Here is a 21144-nt window from a genome sequence, read left to right on the forward strand (position 1 = left end):
CATGACATCGTCTTGAAGCCGTGGACCGAGAGGCTATGAGGACCATTACGTGCCTTCCACGCATCACACCGGTCATAGCTTTGAAAGAGAATGTGCAGCTCAATATCATTGATGAACTGGTGCAGCAGCGCTGTGATGTGCGCAGCCTTAAGGCCAGTCTATCCCACTCCACGCATGTACTGAGGACTTATGCAACATCACACTCCATTCTTCAGCCGCCAACGCCAGTTCTTTCCCCATGGAAGTTTGTATAGCTCAGCGACAAGAAGCCAACAGATAATCGCCGACCAACATCTGCTAGTTCGGCATCGTTGCTTCGCCAGCAGTTTGAGGAACAGCATGCTTGCCTGGCTGAAGGATCCGTTGTCTACGTAGACGCAAGCATACAAGCCTGCGAAGCAACAACAGCAATCTACTGCCCGTGCAGACCTGCCCTAAATCAAAACTCTAGGCTTCAGCTTATGAGACCCCCTTCTTCCTTTTGAGCTCGTTGCAGTTCAAGAAGCACTCTGCACCGTGGCCACCATAACTAAGCTCCCTGCGGCCCGCGTTGTCATGCGCACTGACCCCCTTCAAGTTGTCCAGGTGCTACGACGTGTTAGCCGCTTTCCAAAGATATGTCAGGACATCCACCGCCTCGCCCCGCGCATCCCGCAGCCAGTAAGTATTGCTGTATTGCTGTAAGTATTGCCAGTAAGTATTAAGTACCGCTCAAAGCCAGGCAGATTTCGCGACCCGCCTTGCGAATCCAGACTCATCACTGCCTGGGCTCCTTCATTTGGAAAACTTTACCCACCTTCCATCAAGAAAGGAGCTCCTCCGGCGCCGCACACGTGCTCTCATCCCTCCGTGTGCGGTAACCCTCTCCCGCGGTCTTACCCGTGCCGAGGAGGTTGCGCTCAGGAGGATCCAGGTCGGGGTTGCCCTCACACCTGCCGTCACTCGGAAGTGGCCTCCGTACCGGGATTTTGTTTCCTCAGCCCGATTTGTAAACACGAGGACATTGAAGCCGACATTCATCAATTACTGTGGGACCTCCCAGCTATCAAGCCTATAAGGATCCGGCACCTGAAGGTAGCCGGTCTTTAACCAAGCAACCCTGCTTCATACATTGTCTGGACGCAGGGACCATACCATCGTTCTCTGCTGGACTTCATCAAATCAGCTAGCCTTTTTTCATTCTTTTAAGCACTCACTGCTGCATCTTTCATCACACCTTCACTCATCATTGATGCCCTGGGGCAATTAAATTTCCCTTTAAAAAATACGCAATGAAGAGCATGCGACATGTTGTTCGGATGATAGAGCGGCGTGCGGCAAGGCGGCGACTAAGTGCACGACGCACCTGTGGGGTCTCTCTGGTCACCATAGTTTCGGCGCATGCGCACAACTGCTCATCAGCGCGACGTCACGCACGGCTCGCATGATGGAACGGGCGCGAGGCGCGACGACGGCGAAGCGCACGTCGCACCTGTTGCTCCTCTCCGCTTGCCATGGTAATGGCGCATGCGCAAAACTGGCCTCTGGACCACAGCGAAATGTTCGACTGGTCGCAAAGTGTAGCTCTCGCTACAAAAAAATTAGGAGGCCGCTTAAGCTCCGCCTTGAGAGTGAACGCGATAACACCGTTTCCTCCTTTTAGAGGAGGAAACCTCTACTTCCCGACCAAATTAAAAATTTGGATGCTGATCTTTCAGGAAAGGAAATGGCGCAGTAAGTTTCTCACGTCTCGGTGGACACCCGAACTGCACTGTAAGGGAAGGAAGGATGGTGGGAGTGAAATAAAAAATAGAGAAATGGGTACCGTAGTGGAGGGCTTCTGAATAATTTCGGCCCCCTAGGAATCTTCAGCGTGCACTGACATCGCGCAGCTGAATGGCGCCCTATGCGTTTCGCGTCCATCGAAACGCGGCCGCCGCGGCCACTTTCGAACCCAGGAAATACGCCTCAGTAGCCAAGTGCTCTGATTTACGACGATATTGAAAATTGGAAAATGAAAATTGGTTTTAGGGGAAACGAAATGGCGCTGTATCTGTCTCACCTCTAGGAAGACACCTGAACCGCGCCGTAAGGAAAGGAATAAAGGAGAACCAAGAGAAGAAAGTAAGTAAGAGGCGCCGTAGTGGAGAGCTCCGGAATAATTTCTACCCCCTTGGGATCTTATACGTGCGCTGACATCGCCCAGCACACGGGCGCATTTGCAATTCGCCTCCATCGAAACGCGGCCGCCGCGGTTGGGTTCGAAAGCGGGTACTCCGGTACCCCGGAACAGTAGCCGATTGCCCGAACCAATCAGCCACCGCGGCGGGTATTGAAATTTATAATAATAATAATAATTGGATTTTGGGGAAACGAAATGGCTCAGTATCTGTCTCATGTATCGTTGGACACCTAAACCGCGCCGTAAGGGAAGGGATAAAGGAGGGAGTGAGAGAAGGAAGAAATAGGTGCCGTAGTGGAGGGCTCCGGAATAATCTCGACCATCTGGGGATCTTTAACGAGCACTGACATTCGACAGCACTGCATACGGGCGCCTTAGTGTTTTGTCTATAAAAACACAGCCGCCTCGGTCGGGTTTCAACTCGGGAACTCCGGATCAGTAGTTCCCGGGTTTGAACCCGACCGCGGCGGCTGCGTTTTTATGGAGGCAAAACGCTAATGCGCCCGTGTGCTGTGCGAACTATAATAATAATAATAATTGGTTTTTGGTGGAATGGAAATGGCGCAGTATCTGTCTCATATATCGTTGGACACCTGAACCGCGCCGTAAGGGAAGGGATAAAGGAGGGAGTGAAAGTGCGAACTGCAAAATTGGTTTTTGAGGAGAGAAAATGTCGCAGTAAATTCCTCACATAACGGTGCAGACGCGAACCGCGCCAAATGGGAAAGGAGGAAGATCAGAGGGAAAAACCGAGAAATCGGTGCCCTAGTGCGGGGCTCCACTATAATTTCGGCCACCTGGCGCGGTATTACGGAACTGTCACAAATCCTGTCAAAAGTTATTGACAGTGACATCAAAATGATCAAAAGATGAGACATCACCGCTTGACGCAACGAGGAATCAGCCAATTACATCAGGGCGGCGCCCCATGAGCCTTTATTTGCACAGCGAGGGGCCGTCTGCTAAATTTTTATAAAAAGACAAAATATGCGGTCATGAAAATAACATGTTATTTTGCGAAAACACTGTGTTTAACGTTCGAAAATACTAAGCAAAACAAAAAGCGCTGAAGTTGCGCTAATGAGTTTTTTGGGGGGAGGGGGGGGGGATTTTGCTGCCGCGGGAAGGCGCTGCCAGCGGTAAAACGTCAAGTCGCTTTGCACGAAAGCAGCCGATTCCACGCCGTGTTATTGTTTGCTACGCGGCGTCTGAAATCAAGCTACTGTGCGGTTGATCTAAGTGCTCAGAAAATTTTGAACTAATGCAGTAAAGGCTAGGTGCCTGCCGAGCGAACTTGCAAGGAGCGCATCGAAAGAATTCGACGAAGACAACTTTTTGAAGTCTATGTTGTTCGGGTCTTTGCATCACTGAAAAAAATGTCAGAAGGTGAGCTGTTCCACTATGTGATGCGTGGTTATCTGTTTCTTTTCCCTTGCGAAACAAAAGAAGACCACTAAGTGCGATTTGCTGTGAAAATTAGTGTTTTGCCAGCATAAGCGTGTTTTATTTATATGTAGCTTGGCCACAGGGGCCACAGAGGTGACCGCGAGAATCAACCCCTTCTGCGCGACAACTTTGCAGAGTGCCTCCAACACCTGCCGCGCGCATTTGCTTAACATCGGTTGTGCGATGCCGACGTGCTCCTCGCTACCAACGGCAGCCTGAAAGCCGCCCGTGGCAAAAAACCGTAGTGCACACAGCATCTGCCGCCGCACCGACAGTGCGTTCGCACACAAACCTCCCAGTTCATCGGCGAGTTCGTCGCATAGCCACTCCACAGACTGCTTCTCCAGTCGAGATAGACGTCGAAACAGCTTGTCCGGCAAGTCAAACATGGTCACACGTCCCTCCGTGCGCTCTCCTTGGCCGTTGCTCGCGCCAGCGCAGCCGCCTAACTCGTATCGCCGCGTACACCGCCGCCATTTTCTGTCGCAAACGCAACAGTCAAATTGACCGCCTCGAGGCTGTCGCAAAAACTGTCAATTTGCGCCTGCATAATTAGGTGTGAAACGTCACTGCTTCTGCCACATTCGTGATGTAATCGGCAACCACCCAAGACGCAAAAAAGCATTATGGCCGGCGGTCAAGAACGACCAATACAAGCGAGGCTAATTGACCCGTTTTTCGGAAGTTTTTGACAAATGTGCTATTTTAAATATGCGTAATACGGCCCCTGGAGATCTTTAACCTGCAATGACATCGGATAGTACACGGGCACCTCATGCGTTCCGCCTCCACCGAAACGCGGCTGCAGCGAAATGAAATTAGTTTTTGGGGAAAAGAAATGGCGCTGTATCTGTCACACATCGGCGGACACTTGAACGGCGCTATAAGGGAAGGGATAAAGGAGGGAGGATGAGAAGAAAGGAAGAAAGAGGTGCCGTAGTGGAGTTCTCCGGAATAATTTCGACCACCTGGGGATCAATAATGCGCACTGACATCGTACAGCACACGAAAGCCTTAGCGTTTCGCCTCTATTGAAACGCGGCCGCCGCGGTCGGGTTCCAACCCGGGTACTCCGGATGAGCAGCCGAGCGCGCTAACCACTGAACGAGCACGACGAGTCCGGCCTCTTGCGCCATTGCCACGTTTCTGCCACGGTGTTGTCGGCGACAACACATCCTGCGCACATCTCTTTGTCATTACCGCCGCGTAGCTAATAATAATAACTAGTTTTTGAGAAAAGGAAATGGCGCAGTATCTGTCTCATATATCGTTGGACACCTGAACCGCGCTGTACGGAAAGTGATAAACAAGGGAGTGAAAGAAGAAAGGAAGAAGGAGGTGCCACGTAGCTAATAATAACTAGTTTTTGAGAAAAGGAAATGGCGCAGTATCTGTCTCATATATCGTTGGACACCTGAACCGCGCTGTAAGGAAAGTGATAAACAAGGGAGTGAAAGAAGAAAGGAAGAAGGAGGTGCCGCAATGGAGTCTCCGGAATAATTTCGACCACAGCATCGCAAAGCATACGGGCACCTTAGCGTTTTGCCTCCAGCCACAGCGACCGCCGCGTAGCTTAAAGTTCGATTGAGGGGTCCACTGACCCAGAGACCCAGCTATGAGCCTTTCTTCTCGTGGCTCTCTCAGAGGCTTCACGCCCACATTTTGATTTCGCTGTGTAAATTTCGCCCTTTCTTCTTTAACTCCCACTTTCCTCCCTTTTCTTACGGCGCGGTTCGGAGGCACACCGAGATATGTCGGATAGTTACTGCGATTTCCTTTCCTCAAAAACCAATTTTAATTTCAATTTGTAATCGTGCTTTCGCACAAAATATCTTCATGCAGTCGCAGCGAAACGAAGAATGGAAGAAAGAGGTGCCGTATTTCAGGTCTCTTGAACAATTTAGGCAACTTGGGGTCTAAATTGACCTCCATTACGGCACCTCCTTCTTGCTAGACGATCAACCTTCTTTATACACAACATCCTTGCAATCATTTGTTTTTCTCGCTCCTGGACGCTGACTCTCAGGCCAGTCAAACAAAGGAAATGATGTGAAATAACCACATTTGCTGTAGTAGTACCGATGAAGCGTGAAGTGGTGCCCGATATCTATGGACTTCAAGAATATGAATTAACATGATTTACCAACGATGTGTTTAGTGTAACCTAATATGAAACTAGGGACCCATGCAGTGCGGCCGCGCAACCGAGCCCAGCGACCCATCGTAGCCAGCCTGGTGGCCGCAAAACCCTGCGGGGACGTAGACGAAGGAACCCGACGAAGGGTCGTAGGAACCCCTAAGAGCTGGAGACTAGACTCACTGGTCGAGTGGTAAAATGAGTGAATGAATGACTACTTTACTAGATGAATGGGTGGCTCTCGCCCACTCTTGATGGATTAGGAGGTATGGGGTTGCAAGTGCAGAAGCAACTTCTACTCGGCGGGTTTCGTAGTTTCAAAACTGCGCGTCGTAAGTCAGTCGACCTCTCCTACACTTCTCGAAAGGCCGCTCTCTCTGCCGCCGTATACCGCGACGGCATGTTAAGCTCCGGCTCCTAATCGTATCTGGTGCGCTAGGGTGGCCATGTCGTCATGAGGTATGTGCTATATTTTGTGTCTCCCTCGCGAGGAAGGTGGGAAAGGCCGTATAACGTGTAACTATGCTCCACAGTGTTATTGGCAGCAGGTGCACCTGATGATCCTAACCGTTTAATGTTCGGCAAGAATCACTCGTGAGCTATCTACGGGGTGTACGCTGCCGCTGCTTTTGCAATGACTAACATCTCTTCAGGCCAAATGGGCTGTCGCTTAGTGTCAAGCACCGAGGCTGGCTTTCCTGCCCATAACCGACGTCTCCTGTCTGCTTTTACTTTGGTGCGAAACGCCCCACACGTCCACTTCCTGTCAAACTCAGTAGATCAAGCTTCCTACAGAAAAACGCGGGTCTCGACGATTTCGCCTCCATCGAAATTTGGCCGCCGTGGTTGAACTTCGATGGAGCTGAAATTCTAGAGGCCCGTGTACTGTGCCATGTCAATGCACGTTAATAATCCCAGGTGGTCGAAATTTCTGTAGCCCTTCACTACGGCGTCCTTCATGCCCCGATTCACTTTGGGCCGTTAAGTCCCAATAAACCAAACACCAGACAAATGTTCACTGATTTCTAGGCAAAAGACCCTTTGCTAGACAACGACACTGATATTTATACCCTGTATTCACATGACATCTATATATGCCGAAAAATGTACACCTACAAATACATGATTAGACAATCATTAAACGGAAAAAGGACCAAAGAACCAAAACCACATGTACGACACTCTCATTCCCGCCGCGGTGGCTCAGTGGTTAAGGCTCTCGTCTGCTGAGCCGGAGTACCCGTGTACGAACTAACCGAGGCGGCCGAGTTTCGATGGAGGTGAAATGCAAAAGGCGCTCATGTCTTGTGCGATGTCAGCGCACGTTAACGATCTCTGTCTCCAATGCGTGCATGGCTGGGGTGGGGATAAACATCTTTTCTGGTTGAAATTAAAGTTATTCAATCAATCAAACCGAAGTGGACAAAATTATTCCCGAGACCTTTTCTACGGCACCTCTTTCTTCGTTTCTTCTTTCACTCCCTCCTCTATCCCTTCCCTAAAGGTGCGGTTCGGGTGTCCATCGAGATAGGTGATGTACTTACTGCATCACTTTTTTTCCTCGAAAAGCAATCTTCATTGGAATTTTTTTTTAATGCTCGCTACTCCTGCTGGCTGTTGCCTTGAAGGGCTTCGGCCTTTATTGTCAGACCGAGCACCAGCTGGAAACATTCTGACGTTGAACCCTTTTCATGTCTAAGAAACTGAAAGCGTATTTATTTCAACGAGGTTTGAACCCGACCGCGGAGGCTGCGTTTTTATGGAGGAAAAACGCTGAGGCGCCCGTGTGCTGTGCGATGTCAGTGCACATTAAAGATCCCCAGGTGGTCGAAATTATTCTGGAGCCCTCCACTACGGCACCTCTCTCTTCCTTTCTTCTTTCACTCCCTCCTTTACCCTTCCCTTACGGCGCGGTTTAGGTGTCCAACGATATATGAGACAGATACTGCGCCATTTCCTTTCCACCAAAACCAATTATATATATATATTATATTTCAACGAGGGACAGAGAAAACTTTGAAGCGTCTTCCAAGTCCGGGTCGCTGTCTTAAGCCGGTGTGTGGAGCACGCAGCTCGGCGCGGTGGGTTCTCTCTCCGCACGTGGAGCCTCAGGAAATGAAAATGAAAATTGGTTTTTGGGGAAAGGAAATGGCGCAGTATCGGTCTCACATATCGGCGGACACTTGAACCGCACCGTAAGGGAAGGAATAAAGGAGGGAGTGAAAGAAGAAAGGAAGAAGAGGTGCCGTAGTGGAGGGCTCCGGAATAATTTCGACCACCTGGGGATCTTTAGCGTGCACTGACATCGCACAGCACACGGGCGCCTTAGCGTTTTTCCTCCATAAAAACGCAGCCGCCGCGGTCGGGTTCGAGCCCGGGAACTCCGGATCAGTAGTCGAGTGCCCTAACCACTGAGCCACCGTGGCGGGGCGATGCCTTTGCGTTTCGCCTGCATATAAATCCGGCCTCAGCAGTCGGGTTCGAACCAGGGAACTCCGGATCAGTAGTTCGCGGGTTCGAACCCGGCCGCGGCCTCAGGAGGAGCAGCACAGCTTTTCGAGAAACTAGTTATACGGTGCGGCGGGATGAGGGAGGGGGGCAGGAATGTGTGTTCGAGGTAGAACATGGACTCAGTGGAGCGTAAGACAGGTGAAATATACGTGCGTGCAGTTAGGATGGATGCACATACCTGACAGCGGAGGTGGCCAGGGCAGTTGAAGTTCTGGTCATTGTAGAGGTCACAAGCTAGAGAGTTAATTCGAACCAGTCTAACGTAAGTAGAATCACAGCGAGTCAGGTGTGGGGAAGGGGAAGAAGGCAGCGGATGGGTCCTTATCTCTCGGTCTGTCTGTTCGGTGTGTGCAGTACTTAGAAGGCTTGTCCTTGCTGTTATAATCACCCGGCCAAGACGAAAGACGAAGGTTTGCTCAGAGACGTATCGCTGGCGACAGTACCCTTTCCAATCGAATGTACAGGTGTAGATGCTCGGGTAGATAGGCGATTAGCTGGGCATGCCACTGAAACTCATTTTAACGCTAGAAACACGCTTTAATTTCTCATAGCGGTGTGATCTCGGCCTTATCATTTACGACCCCTCCTCTCGCGGTGCTTCCCTTTGCCAATCCGTGCAGCTATTTCATTACTTACAAACCCGGAACCGTGTCGCACCCTTACCACAAGGTATGCAGCCAGAAAGACACCAAGCGACGAAAACAACTTTGCTCAGCTCGTATCACCACAGGAGCAGCAGTGTTAAAGGTAGGGGCCTGATCACGTGTAATGCACAAAAAGATCTGCAATGCCAGGGCACAGGTGAGGAGTCACTGCGGGGGCCAGCATGGACAAATCGCCGGCACCAGTCATCGCTGAAAAAAACATGTAAGCATCGCCCTTACCTCGAGCAGCTCGCTAAAGTTACATTCATATACTACGCCGCGAGCTTCTCAGAAACCAGTACGGCTGAACAAGCGATAATCGCCATCAACACCCCGCTTGAAACGTATAGTCTGTTCTCATAGAACCGATATGAACTCTAAAAAATGTGAATCCAATTGGTTGAATCGATACATGGTGTGGTGGTAGGCATAGTTAAATATCGAAGGTATTTTTAATCCACTTGGTTGAGTTTAGAAACGCTGCGGTGGAGGGCTCAGGTTATTTGAGGGATGGGGTCAACCCCATGGGTACACTTGCCACCTATGCCTGCTGCTAATGCACTGTCTTGGTACCAGCGGATTCACTTGCGCCCTGGGAAGACCGCACCCACTCGCTTGCCAGCGAGCATCGGAATGAGGTGTGCAGGGGGGCCCCTAGTGGCACGGCTCTAAATGTGAAGCAGAAGATGAGGTGACACTTGCCTTGCGAGGATTATATTATGCATGCGGCGTGAGGTCTGCCGCGTTTACTCCCCCCATCCTCATCTAGAGAGAACCCGAAATGCATCAGCAGCTGCGACAGGCCACACTTCCTACTAAACACCTACATGTCCCATGCGAATGACACCTCAGGTCGCTTACTCCATTAGTCCCCGAGAGCTAAAGTCACACCATTAGGCAAGCCAAAGAAAAGCTTTTCTCGCAGCCGTGGCCTAGAGGGTTGGGCGCCTGTCTCGGCTGCGGGAAGTGGTCGGTTCGAGAGCCACCGCCGGACACCCACCGGTAAAAATGGGTACAAGCGTCCCCCGGCCTGGCGCCCGGCTTTCATAGGGGTGTTCGCTTGGGAGAAGCTCCGTAAACCCCGCTGCGCCCCTCGCGGGCGAAGCCCCAGTGTCGGACAACCTCGGTGCCTGCTAAAGGTGGTGTCACTGCCAACGTGGATTCATCACCTGCAGCATTTTCTCGGTGAAGAATAGGTTACAAGGAAACTACAGCCGGAGTAGCCGACTTGTTGCATGAATGATATACAACGCATGTGCATAAAAGTTTTCGGCTTTGCCCAAGAGGGCCCACCAGTAGAGATCCAGCAGCTTGCCTTTTATGAGGCTAATTCTATGATTCTACTCACGAGTGACATCCATGAGGCGTCTCCTCAAACATTAAGGAACTACAATTACCGCAAGCAGGAAGTTTACGGAATAATGCTTACTCTTCGCAAGCCAAAAAATCCCGCTAATATACACGGATGTGGTGATCTCGCCGCCTGGTACCAGAAAAAGAACCCAGAAGACGGTAACGATAATTCTGAAATCATTTCACATTTACGCCATCGCTTAAGCTATGGGACAGCGAAAGCCGTGGAAGGGAGACGTAGTTTTCATTGCGAGTGAGAAATAATTTCCTCCGGGTCTGGCATTCGGTTGTCTTAACTCGCTTCTGAAAATGCATTCTTCCTTTTTGCTATTATTTTAATAAAACCACTACCACCACCCTATATGCTTCCTTTATCTTCTGACAGAGGGAAGTACGCTATGAATAATCTAGTGTAGAATGCAATGAGGAAGCGAATACGTCCTACCTTTGTCCTCGAGTAAATAGTGGTCTTGATGAGTCTCTTCCACTTACTTCGTCTATATGTAGAATTTGTTTCTCTGCTTCCTCTTCTCAACCAAAATGCATATTGATTGCAGGGTACTACACACATTTCCTTGAATTTTCCTAGGCTAAATGGCAAGATATTTTTTATTTGGCGGACTTTTGTACTTTCGAGAGAGGTTGATTTACAACCAGCTGATGAATAACTATAGCAATACAGTCTGCTCTCCTCGCGAATTGCGAAAGCATTTGCGTTTGAACGTCAGTCAATTTTTTTTTCAAGTTATCGTTGTCAAGTGACAAATATCACGTTCCCTTGGATTACGTTGGCAACTTTTCGCAAATCAGTGTTTCACGTTAACTTTATCACGTGGCCCTTCAATACCATCATCAAATTTCTTTGCAAGTCATCGTTGCCTAACATCAGTACACATACGAAACATGCTTTATCGTCGTACACACAACGCGTTCCTATCGTGCCCCTCTAAGACCCTTTATCCAACGATCCTTCGTATTCTTCCGCCTTCACCTGCACAGTATCTGGCGAAGCAGGATGGCTGTACGGCAACGGTGAAGATGCGCGGTCCTCCCGGAAGCTATGTTTTTTAGATAAATTATCAATTTGATGGGGCAGTTGTCTTCCTTGAAAGGGTTCTGCCTTTCTGTGAGCGGAACGCATGTCCGCTCTTGATATTTATGAGTGTAGTGCACAACATAATCTGTTTGTGGCCTGTTGAAAAACTTTCTAAACAGGCAATGAAAAAGTACAGCCTCTTCATGCGTACGCGTTGCGCGGCCGCCTGGCGCGTAGAGGGCGAGAGTTCGAACCGCAATACCGGCGAAATTCTTTTGCGGATGTTCATTCTCAGGTGTACTTCCTGTGACGACTCGCTCTGCCGACACGTCGAGAAGTGAACAGTTGCACTTCTTACAGCGCCGCGGGATAGGCTGCGGCATGTTTGCGTGCATAAATACGCAAAGGGCATAGAAGCTAGTACCTGATAGAATGAAAGTAATTCAGTGGTTTTATAGGCATGTTCCAAGACTGTACGTTCGTTTTTAACAAAAGTTTGCTGTCAACGTTAAAATCGGGAGTTTCCATTTAATCTTTAAACCTGTGCGCCTCAGTACGGAGTGCCGCCCACAATAAATTTCTAGGGTCAGAAACGAGATCAGAAGTGCTGTCCAGCACAACCACCGGCCATAAGTCAAAACACCGTGGTGCTCGCGATCATATCTAAGGAATATCGTTTTTTCTATAACGCACTTACACCACCTACGGAAGGACCGAGAAAGTGACATTTTTTTTATTTTATCCGACATTGGGTTTCTTTCCCAGTTGTTTTATTTTATAATTTCAGGCTTACTCGCCACAGAAGCAACATGTGCTCTAATGTTCACGCACTGAATCCAAAATAAAAAATCCTCATTGTTTATGCACGCCAGGAGTGGCGCCAGAGCACAGCCCAAGATCGGCAGCCCATCGCCGGTGCCCTATTGAAGACTATCCGCCTGAGTACTGCTCTCTGCAACGGGCTCTGCCAGGGTGCTGTGAGACCTGAGGTCTGGGTCCCAGTCGCTGGAGCCGTCTTCTCAGCGCAGAGTCCACCTTGGTGCCCCGGTAGCTTCCCTGCGTTAGAATCGGTATCCGAGTTCAGATAACTTCTCTGAAGCGCGGCTTATAATGAGCAGGATTATCGCAACAGTTATGCAAAGGGAGCTTGAATAAAAACAACCAATAATTAGAAGATATGTGCTAAAGCAATTACAGATATATCTCGTCCTTCCGTTACAAGGAAGAGGAAAGCGACAGCTCGACAGCTGTGCGCGTCCCGGCTGCCTATAGTTGGAAGGCCCAGTACCAGGCCCACACATTTCGACTGCGGGACGACATTTTCCGACTGAAGCGGAACGCGAAAATTAGAGCGAAAGCGGTGGTGTGTCGGGCAAGTAGACGCGGCTTGGCGTCTGTAGCATAGAGCGCGCTCGGCACGTTGGATACGCAGCGCTCTCACCCGTGTTGATCGTGAGAGGTCGGTCACCCAATGAACGCTATACGTGCGCTCATCGTCGCGTTCGTCCATGGCGTCTATGTCTGCACGGGCTTATATTCCCCCCAAACTTACGTCACAACGGCAGCTTCAATCGCACATCACGCGATTGTCACGTGACTATTCTACCGCCCTCTTTCGGCGAATCTGAAAGTCAGGGTCAAAGGTCAAACGTCAAACTTCAACGTCAAAGGTCAGACGTCATGACCATGTGGTGTGACACCATGATGGGCTGTGGGCTTAGCCTTCCATGACCTCAAACTCGGAGTTCAAATTTACTGCCACGCGAAGCGCGGCTCTGCCTAGCGTAGTCAAGCTTTCGCTTCAAAAGGCGCTCGTGTTTCATGCGATGTCAGTTTGCGTTAAAGATCCCCAGGCGGTCGAAAATGTTGCCAAGCCCCGAACTACGGCACCTAATTCTCTTTGTTCTTTCCCTCCTTATTTCATTCCTTCCCTTAGGATGGTGCCCATCGAGGAGTGACGCAGATTTGCTTTCCTCGACACCAATTTTCATGGCATAATGGCGCATTCCTTTTTTTTCATAAGATTATGCCTCAGGGCATAAAAGGAGATGGGAAAGTAGAAAGAAAAAAAAGAACTTGTTAAATGAGCCCAGCTAATGAAGGCGAGGAGGAAGCGGTTAAGCGGCCCCTTAGTCCAAGCAATATATGAAGGCAGGTTCTTCGGCGGGAGACCCGCCACTGCCCAAGTGCAGAATTCTCCTTGGCTTCAGCGCAGTACAAACCCTCAACAAGTGGTGAATATCAGCCTCAATATTTGGCGAGTCGCACACAGGTCACCTTCGGCGAGGATATATATACCGAAAGTGACGCCACGTTGAAGTGGCGACAGGAGAGAGGGCAACCCCGACCTGGCATTGATCAGTAAGGGAAGAAAATAAAGGGCACACTTAACGTCCGCCTTAAGGTACAACGCGATAGCTTGTGATGGGTTAATTCTATTGTATGCAGAATTGGTCATTCACGTCTTTACATTCATAGTCTCTGGGAGTCCTCATGCTACTACTGGCGCAGTGGGGCAGCGGACAAGCGATGCGCCTTTGACGTGTGATGGCACATGCTCCCAGCGGTGGGCCTTACGTGGCCAAGATGCAATTCCCGAGCGGCCAGTCATTTATTTAACTGCCACCTGCCACGGTTGGCAGTTTACTCATTATGCGGTGGGTGATGGCGCCGCAAGTTCACGTGGCGTAGGTGGCCCACCTGCCTCCTAGGTTGCCATCTGGTGATTTTTCGCTCACCGTGCTGTGCCAACTCCAACACCGGATATATATGCTATCGCGTTAAAAGCGAAGGGTCTAAATGAAATCACGTGACCTCGGCGTGAAAATGACATTGACACACGGCCACTGTTCCTACAGTAGCTTCAATTATTGTTACTACTTATATTTTGATGCTCCGAAGTGGACGGAAAGAGAACATCAGTACGAACGAACCAGAATTCAAACTAAGGCAACCCGACCAGAACGAGTGGCTGATGCACATTGTTGGCAACGTAACTGCACTTAAGGCGTGCCATCAGAGCCTAAGCGTTTTTGCGTGCTTGTGGGTCGCCCCATAGAGTTTGCAATGGTACCTGGAAAGAAAGTTATAGCCACCATTTATGACAGACTCTTGAATGCTACTTCATCCTCCATGGGAATGCCGAGGAGACAGTGCTATCGTGCTTGGCTTTGCTAGTGTTAGACTTAAAACATAACTACCACTGCAGAGAAAGAAATTTTCGCAAAACATATTACTCAAGGAAACAATTTTTATAATCAATATGTCTCGTAATAAAACATAATTACTGTAGATTTCAATAACTGAGCAGAAATGCACTAAGATGTAAATGAGCGCCGAATTAGCCCTTGATGACAGGGCTCTTTCTTCATGCCGCCAAATGTATCTCTCGATAGCCATTGAAAATAATGTTTTGCGTTTAACAGACGCACTTTTCCGAGAAAGATTTTTTCAAAAAACTCTTAATGCTTAAAATAGTAGATTATAGAAGCGTCCGTTCTCGCAGTGTCAAAAATAAATGTTTCATTGGTGTCGTCTGCTGTGAAGTTTTACACCGCATGTATGTTAAAAGACTATATTTCGTGGTTTGAGAAATTTGTTCAAACCCACGATTTTTTATAAGAAACTAGTTTGTATGCGCGAAGTGCCGACTATCACAATATCCTGGCTCTGCGCTCGCACATTTTGCCATGAAAAACATGAATAAGGAAGCGGAAACTTGTCTCCATAAGTGACGGCCGTAATTATGCTTACATGTGCCACATGCGGGTATCTGCGTGAAATAACTCATGAGCTGGAAGTCGTTCCTGCGTCCAATGCACGGTCGCCGCCAGTCATCGAAACGAACCAAACGCAATCCGCAGCGAGTAGCACGGTTAACCTAAGTTACGCTTGTCGAAATACTTTGCGCCTTTAAAAGATACTCCTAGGATAAACGGGCAGAATGGCCACACCAGCAGACTGTTCAGTTCTCAGCTCGCAAAAAACATGGTTCCCTTCTTTCAACTTTCAATACACAGGTAGCACAGGCTTATGCTGGATAAAGCCAACTTGAAACGCGAACGCCTCCAAGGAAAACAGACTTCCGACTTACCAAGCACCAGACACTGTGATCAGTTCACTTCGAGCGCCTTCGGATGCTTCGGATCTCAAATGAACTGTGTGCGCAGCTGGATAACTACACCACCACAACTCACACGAAACATCAGTCAAAACGAATCTGAAAACCAAAAAATTCAATCCGTAGCGCCATCAACGAGCTACCAGATGTCAATCTGAAGCCGCTATTCTAATTCAGAGACAAGGGTCTTACTGAGGGAGACGTTGATACCCCCAAATTATTGTCCCAGAACTGCTATTCAAAGACCCAACTATGGTCCCGCACCTTGGTGCTGGAATTGAAAGGAAGTTCAAATGATGCAACTTCGCATTAGAGTGTTTTTACTGCAGTAGTGCTTTCATGCAGCACTGCTGGTACTACTACTGCTACTCTTACTACCGCTAACACTACGTCGATAGGAGCGTAAATAGCTGAAAACGCTAGATTCAGTTCCTTCCGAAGTACAAAACGTTTTCTCGTTTACAGTAGACAAGAATCAAGCGTTCTAATAAACAAATTTTTCAGGCTCTTTTATACATACCCTTTGAAGATGTAATAAGCGCTTGTGTTTCAGGTAAGTAATGCGCTGCGGGCTCAACAATAAGTTTAGCTACTACTATTCAGCTCTTGTTTCTTACTAGCCAGAAAGAAAAATAGCACAAGAACAACGGCCGGTGGAGTGGTAACAAGCTGCATCTAAGTGGTGGCATTATAGTGCAATTAGAGTTATAAACTATTTTCAATACGGTGCCAATCTTACTTTATTCATATCCTCGCCATTGCTAGAAGCACCCGCCAAACTACGAAGAGGAATGGGCAAATCGATCGTCCCTTGGTGGTCCAGGCTGTCTGGTTTTTGCAATCAAGGCGAACTCTTCGCTGCATTCGCCGTCTGATTACATAACATAACTGAACGTAACGACAGTTATATTTTTTGTTCTCTAGCCTATTTAATTCTTGATTCAGTGCTACTGTGCCAGCTCTACATTATTTTACTAGTACTTACGTAGAAGGCTAGGCTCTGAACTTATAAACCATTTTGCTCCTTCCCAGAGAGGGCAAAAAATCAACACTGCGTTTGGCGCATGCTAGACTTAAGTCTCTTAAGCGGCAATAAAACCGCCCCACGCCGATTGACAACTTTAATAGGAGCGCTTTCCCAGAAGCAGTGAAGTCGTTTCAAGTGTGCAGTTAGATGCCGCTTGAAAATGTAAGAAAGAGACACCTTGCCTAGGTTTTAAACACGAGCGTATCAGCAGGCATTTGAATGATCGCTACTAAATGCGGTAAAAGTGGGAACTCTTGCAAAACTCGGGCGTATAGCGGCGAGAGACAGCTTTGGTGTCTTGTGTAACGGCAGCACATTTGCTGCGTTATAAAGCGATAGCGTTCAGGAGCTCATCACACAATTTCAGCGCCGTCATCCGCGTCATCCGCGTCATCGATGTCGTTGACCGTCAGCGAAAATCCGCCAAAAATCCCCAGAGAAGCAGCACAAAAGGTAAAGGAGCCGTCCAGGCTGCGTGACCATGTGGAGTCATTGCAACCTGCCAAATGATTGTGAGCAAACTGCGCACCATGGCAGGTTGCTCACACCTTGGTAGTTGGCACATAAATTAAGAATTGCTCGAACGAGGCTACTCGCAAGAGCAAACTGGATCGCAAAAGTCCCGCCGACGGCTGCACCTGCCACCGCAGGGCAGTGGCGTATAGCTTAACCGCTGCACCACTGCGCCAGGAGTGGTCTGAAGACTCCCGCGGGTCTATTAATGTTTCGAAGAGAATCGCCAATTCTACATATATCGGCATTAAGCTATTAGTTATCGCGTCGTGAACTTAAAGCAGAAATTTACTGTCCCCTGCGAGTTTTCTCCCGGCATCATTATATCAGTTATTCCAAGCAACCATGTTAAAACGTGGAGAAAAAAAAAACACTTATCGGTTTATTGCACTGTGGGCTGCGTAGCTTCGCTAAGACAAAGGAATACTCACAAAACGGACTACTTATGACTCATACCCGGCCTACACAGTCGCCCTTAGTCATTAAGTCGTTATCAAATTGCACCGAAGGGACCCAGTGGTAATTTCGCCGTATTCTGCTTATTTCAGTAAATGTAAAGCCATCTCCTAAAAAGGGTTGCGAAAACGCAGAACCCTGAAGACCCTAAGGAAAAATCTCCTCGTCACCTGCGTATTTAAGGTGCTAGCACGTGCCCAAGGCGAGTGCAGTACTTGATTAACGGAGCTCCTTCCCCGTGTGGCGGGAGAACGGCAGACTAAAACTGGATAGTCGTTAAAGCGCTTGCTAATGAATATTGGCGACGAGTTGGAGGAATGCGACGGCGAACGAGGCGTGGTATTAAGTAGCGGTGTCCTCGGTCACTGTCTCATATCTCGCACCGTTTCCTATGTGAACCTATGAAAGCCAATTCATCCCATGGCGTTCGTATCGTACCTGCATTCGGAATCAGCTACGGAGGCACCGGTGTCACGCTGCCTGCATGGGTGGTGGCGTAGGCGCGGGGTTGGGCGACCGCTGCAGCTCCGACGGCGACGGCGTCCAGGACTGCAGACCACAGAGCAGTGATGGTGACCCTGCCGCAATGCCCCTTCGCAGATGGTGTGCGTGCAAAAAGCAGAGGGGACAGAGCCCGTCGCAGCGACCCGGAACTCGATGGCTGGCTTATACCGTCATAGGCGCAAGGCGTCCGGCAAGAGGGGCATTGGTGTTGCGCTGTCTGGGCAGTGACGTAGCTACGGGTCGGGATGGCAGAAGCAGCGCTGGCCATGGCCATGGCTGGAGCCAGGAGAGAAGAGCTTGCCGCTCTGCGGAGCTCCCACGGTGGAGGCGGAAACTGGGTGAAAGTCAGCGGCGACAAGCAGGATGCTCGGCGGAGCTGCATCAAGCACGACAGCTCGCTCATGGCGTCATACGAGGAGCCGGTGCGGAACGAGGAGCGCGTGCAGCGGCGATAACCAGTGCACGCTTCTTTCACATCTTTTACGAGAAGCGCACATTGCTCGTATATAGGATAAAATGAACGGTATCGTGTCATTGCGCAGTACCATCGGTGAAGCAGTTGAACTGAGAGAAATGTGCATAACACACATCCCATTCCGGGTTTCAAAAGTGCGATAGAAACCCTGCTGCTGCTGCTGCTTCCGTGTTTTACTCCTTAACGCTGATAACTGTTTTGTATAAAAGTACGTGGCGATGAATAACTTCATTGCCGTGTACTTTCTACAGAGAACTTCACACCCCACTTAAGCAGCGCCGTTTCCGCCCAGGTGAAAAAACATTTCGCCAGTACCATCTCCAGATTACACTTTGGAATAGGCTTTTCGCGCGCACTATATCTGTAAGGCTTCAAATTGACATCTTTCTCTTTCCTACAAGACTAATCAGCCGCAAAGCCTCTACCGATGCCAAATAACCTTGCTTTCCCCATGAATGTCTTCGCATTCAATCAGCGGCTGAACGAAACCAGGAACATCACATCGTTCTACTGCAAGTTCTATTCTTTAAATCATTTTGTGATGAAAATAGAACCTATGAAGCAATCATTGAGTTGGGACAGGCAAGTGTCGATCATAGCGCTTCTTGGCCGTTGGCCGTGGCGAAAGCACCTGAAGGTAAAGAGAAGAGGCTCACTGATAGAGTGGTAAATAAAAGCCGCTTTTTAAATCGATGACGCCATTATTCATACCCTTAGGTCACATGACAGATATATAAGCTAATTACAAAGCACGCACCCACTAAGACAAGACTAGGCAATCCTCTAAACTGGAACAAGAACCAAAACCACACATAAAACATATTGCCACGAAGTGGTGACTGCAATCCGGAGAGGAGTAGGGCAGCCAAAATGGCGTCTAAACCAAACTCTTTAATTGGGCTGACTTGCGCCCACAATGGACTGAATCACTCGGCGGCGAATTAGCAACAAGTGTGCTCGGCGGTCGTTGAACAGAATGCCCGTAGCTCTCGGCCGTGCTCAGTATAAAGCTAATAGCAAACTTTATAGTAAAGCGTGCAAAGTTACTGCAGCATACTGGAACAACGTAGAATCGGCGGCGCCTGGGTGCGATCAATCGAGATAAATCTGGTCCCGTCTTGCACCGCAAATAAACCGATTAAGCAGCGTGCCGGCTGCTTTGGGAAATGAGCAAAGAGTAGGAAGGTTCGCAGCATTTCTCTCCTCTTAAAGAAGAATCAACCAGATCCTTTAAAACATAAAGCGACTAGAAACAACACGAATTGTCCAAAATAAACATCGAATGTGATAACACAGCCTTAATATTTAGGCGCATAATAGGTCTTTTGACGAATGACATGGCCAACTTCTGGTCGTACGCGCCGTCGCTCGGATGCAGTCATTACGTCAGGGACGACTTCATAGCCCAGTTCAACTAGCCGACCAAGAATCCTTGTACGGGCCGGAACAGCGGAGCTAAACAATCCACGGCGGCAAATGGGCGTCGAAACCCAGACTCGGTCTCCTGGCTTGTATTCCGCATTGCCTCTTCTTAGGTTGTTGTGTCTGGCGCCGGTCCCCTCCTGGCCTTTATCGGCAATCGGGCAAGTCTTCGGGCTTCTGCGCGTTGAAGGCAGGCGGCGATGGCGTCTAGCGTGGTCGTGGCCTCCCTGCCATTGACAAGCCTAAAAGGCGTCATCTGGGTGGTCTCCTGCACTGCGGTGTTGTACACGAAGACGACGTAAGGCAGGATCACGTCCCAGGTCTTATGTTCAGCATAAATATACATGGCGAGCTCATCTGCGATGGTTTTGTTCAGGCGCTAGGACAGTATGTCGGTTTGCGGATGTTATTCAGTTGTAATCCAGGATGGCTTGCAATATAGCTTGCGTCAGTTCCGCCGTGAATGCTGTTCCTCTGTCTGATATGTGCACATCGGGGGCGCTGTGTCGCAAAAGAATGCACTATACGAAAAAACTGGCTACTGCTTCTGTTCCATCCGGTAGGGCTTTTGCCTAGGCTTAGCGGGTCGGTTAGTTTGTCGCAGTGATGATCCACTTACTTCCAAATGCTTACTTCCATTACTTACAATCCCGGAGGAAGAGGAATAAGCTTTATTAGGATTTCATGTCGCCGTTGACTCTGGCATTATCGGAAACGACGCCGCTCGAGCGGCTCACCGCAGTGCCAAGGTTCTCCGGATACCGTTTACAAGAGCCGACGCAGCAAGACATCAGCGAATGCTTGGCCGAAGAGAGATTTTCGCGTCATGGTCTTCTCCTGGCAACTCCGCATGCCGTCTGCACCACCTGGACCCCTTACTTCAACTCAGTCCCCCCTCCGGCTTCTCCCGCTGCGATGCTACGCTGTTGTGTCGCCCGTGGCTGGGAGTGGCGTTCACAAGCGCCTACTCCCACTTAATCGCAATGGCAGACTCTCCTGCGTGCGAGATCTGTGGGTGCGACGAAACTGTACAACTCCTTCTTTGTAACTGTCTACGGTTTCTTCATGAACGTGCACTCCTGGCTGCAACTCTCCGCCGTTTAGATCCTCGGCACCTTACTGAAGCCAAGATTCTGGGTCCTTGGAGTAAGCATTCGTCGCAGAGGACGGCTTTGAAGGCACTTATCAAGTTCTTGAAGGACTCAGGACTGAGTGCAAGGTTGTGGACTATCAGTGTGGCCCTGTGTACCCTGCAAGTAATCGCCAACGGACATGTGGAAAAGTGATCAGCTTCCTTTGTTCTCTCCCCTTTCTATCTCTCCCTCCGTTCCCCTTCCCA

This window comes from Amblyomma americanum, chromosome 6 (assembly GCF_052857255.1).
Source record: "Amblyomma americanum isolate KBUSLIRL-KWMA chromosome 6, ASM5285725v1, whole genome shotgun sequence".
In the NCBI taxonomy this organism is placed as follows: Eukaryota; Metazoa; Arthropoda; class Arachnida; order Ixodida; family Ixodidae; genus Amblyomma; species Amblyomma americanum.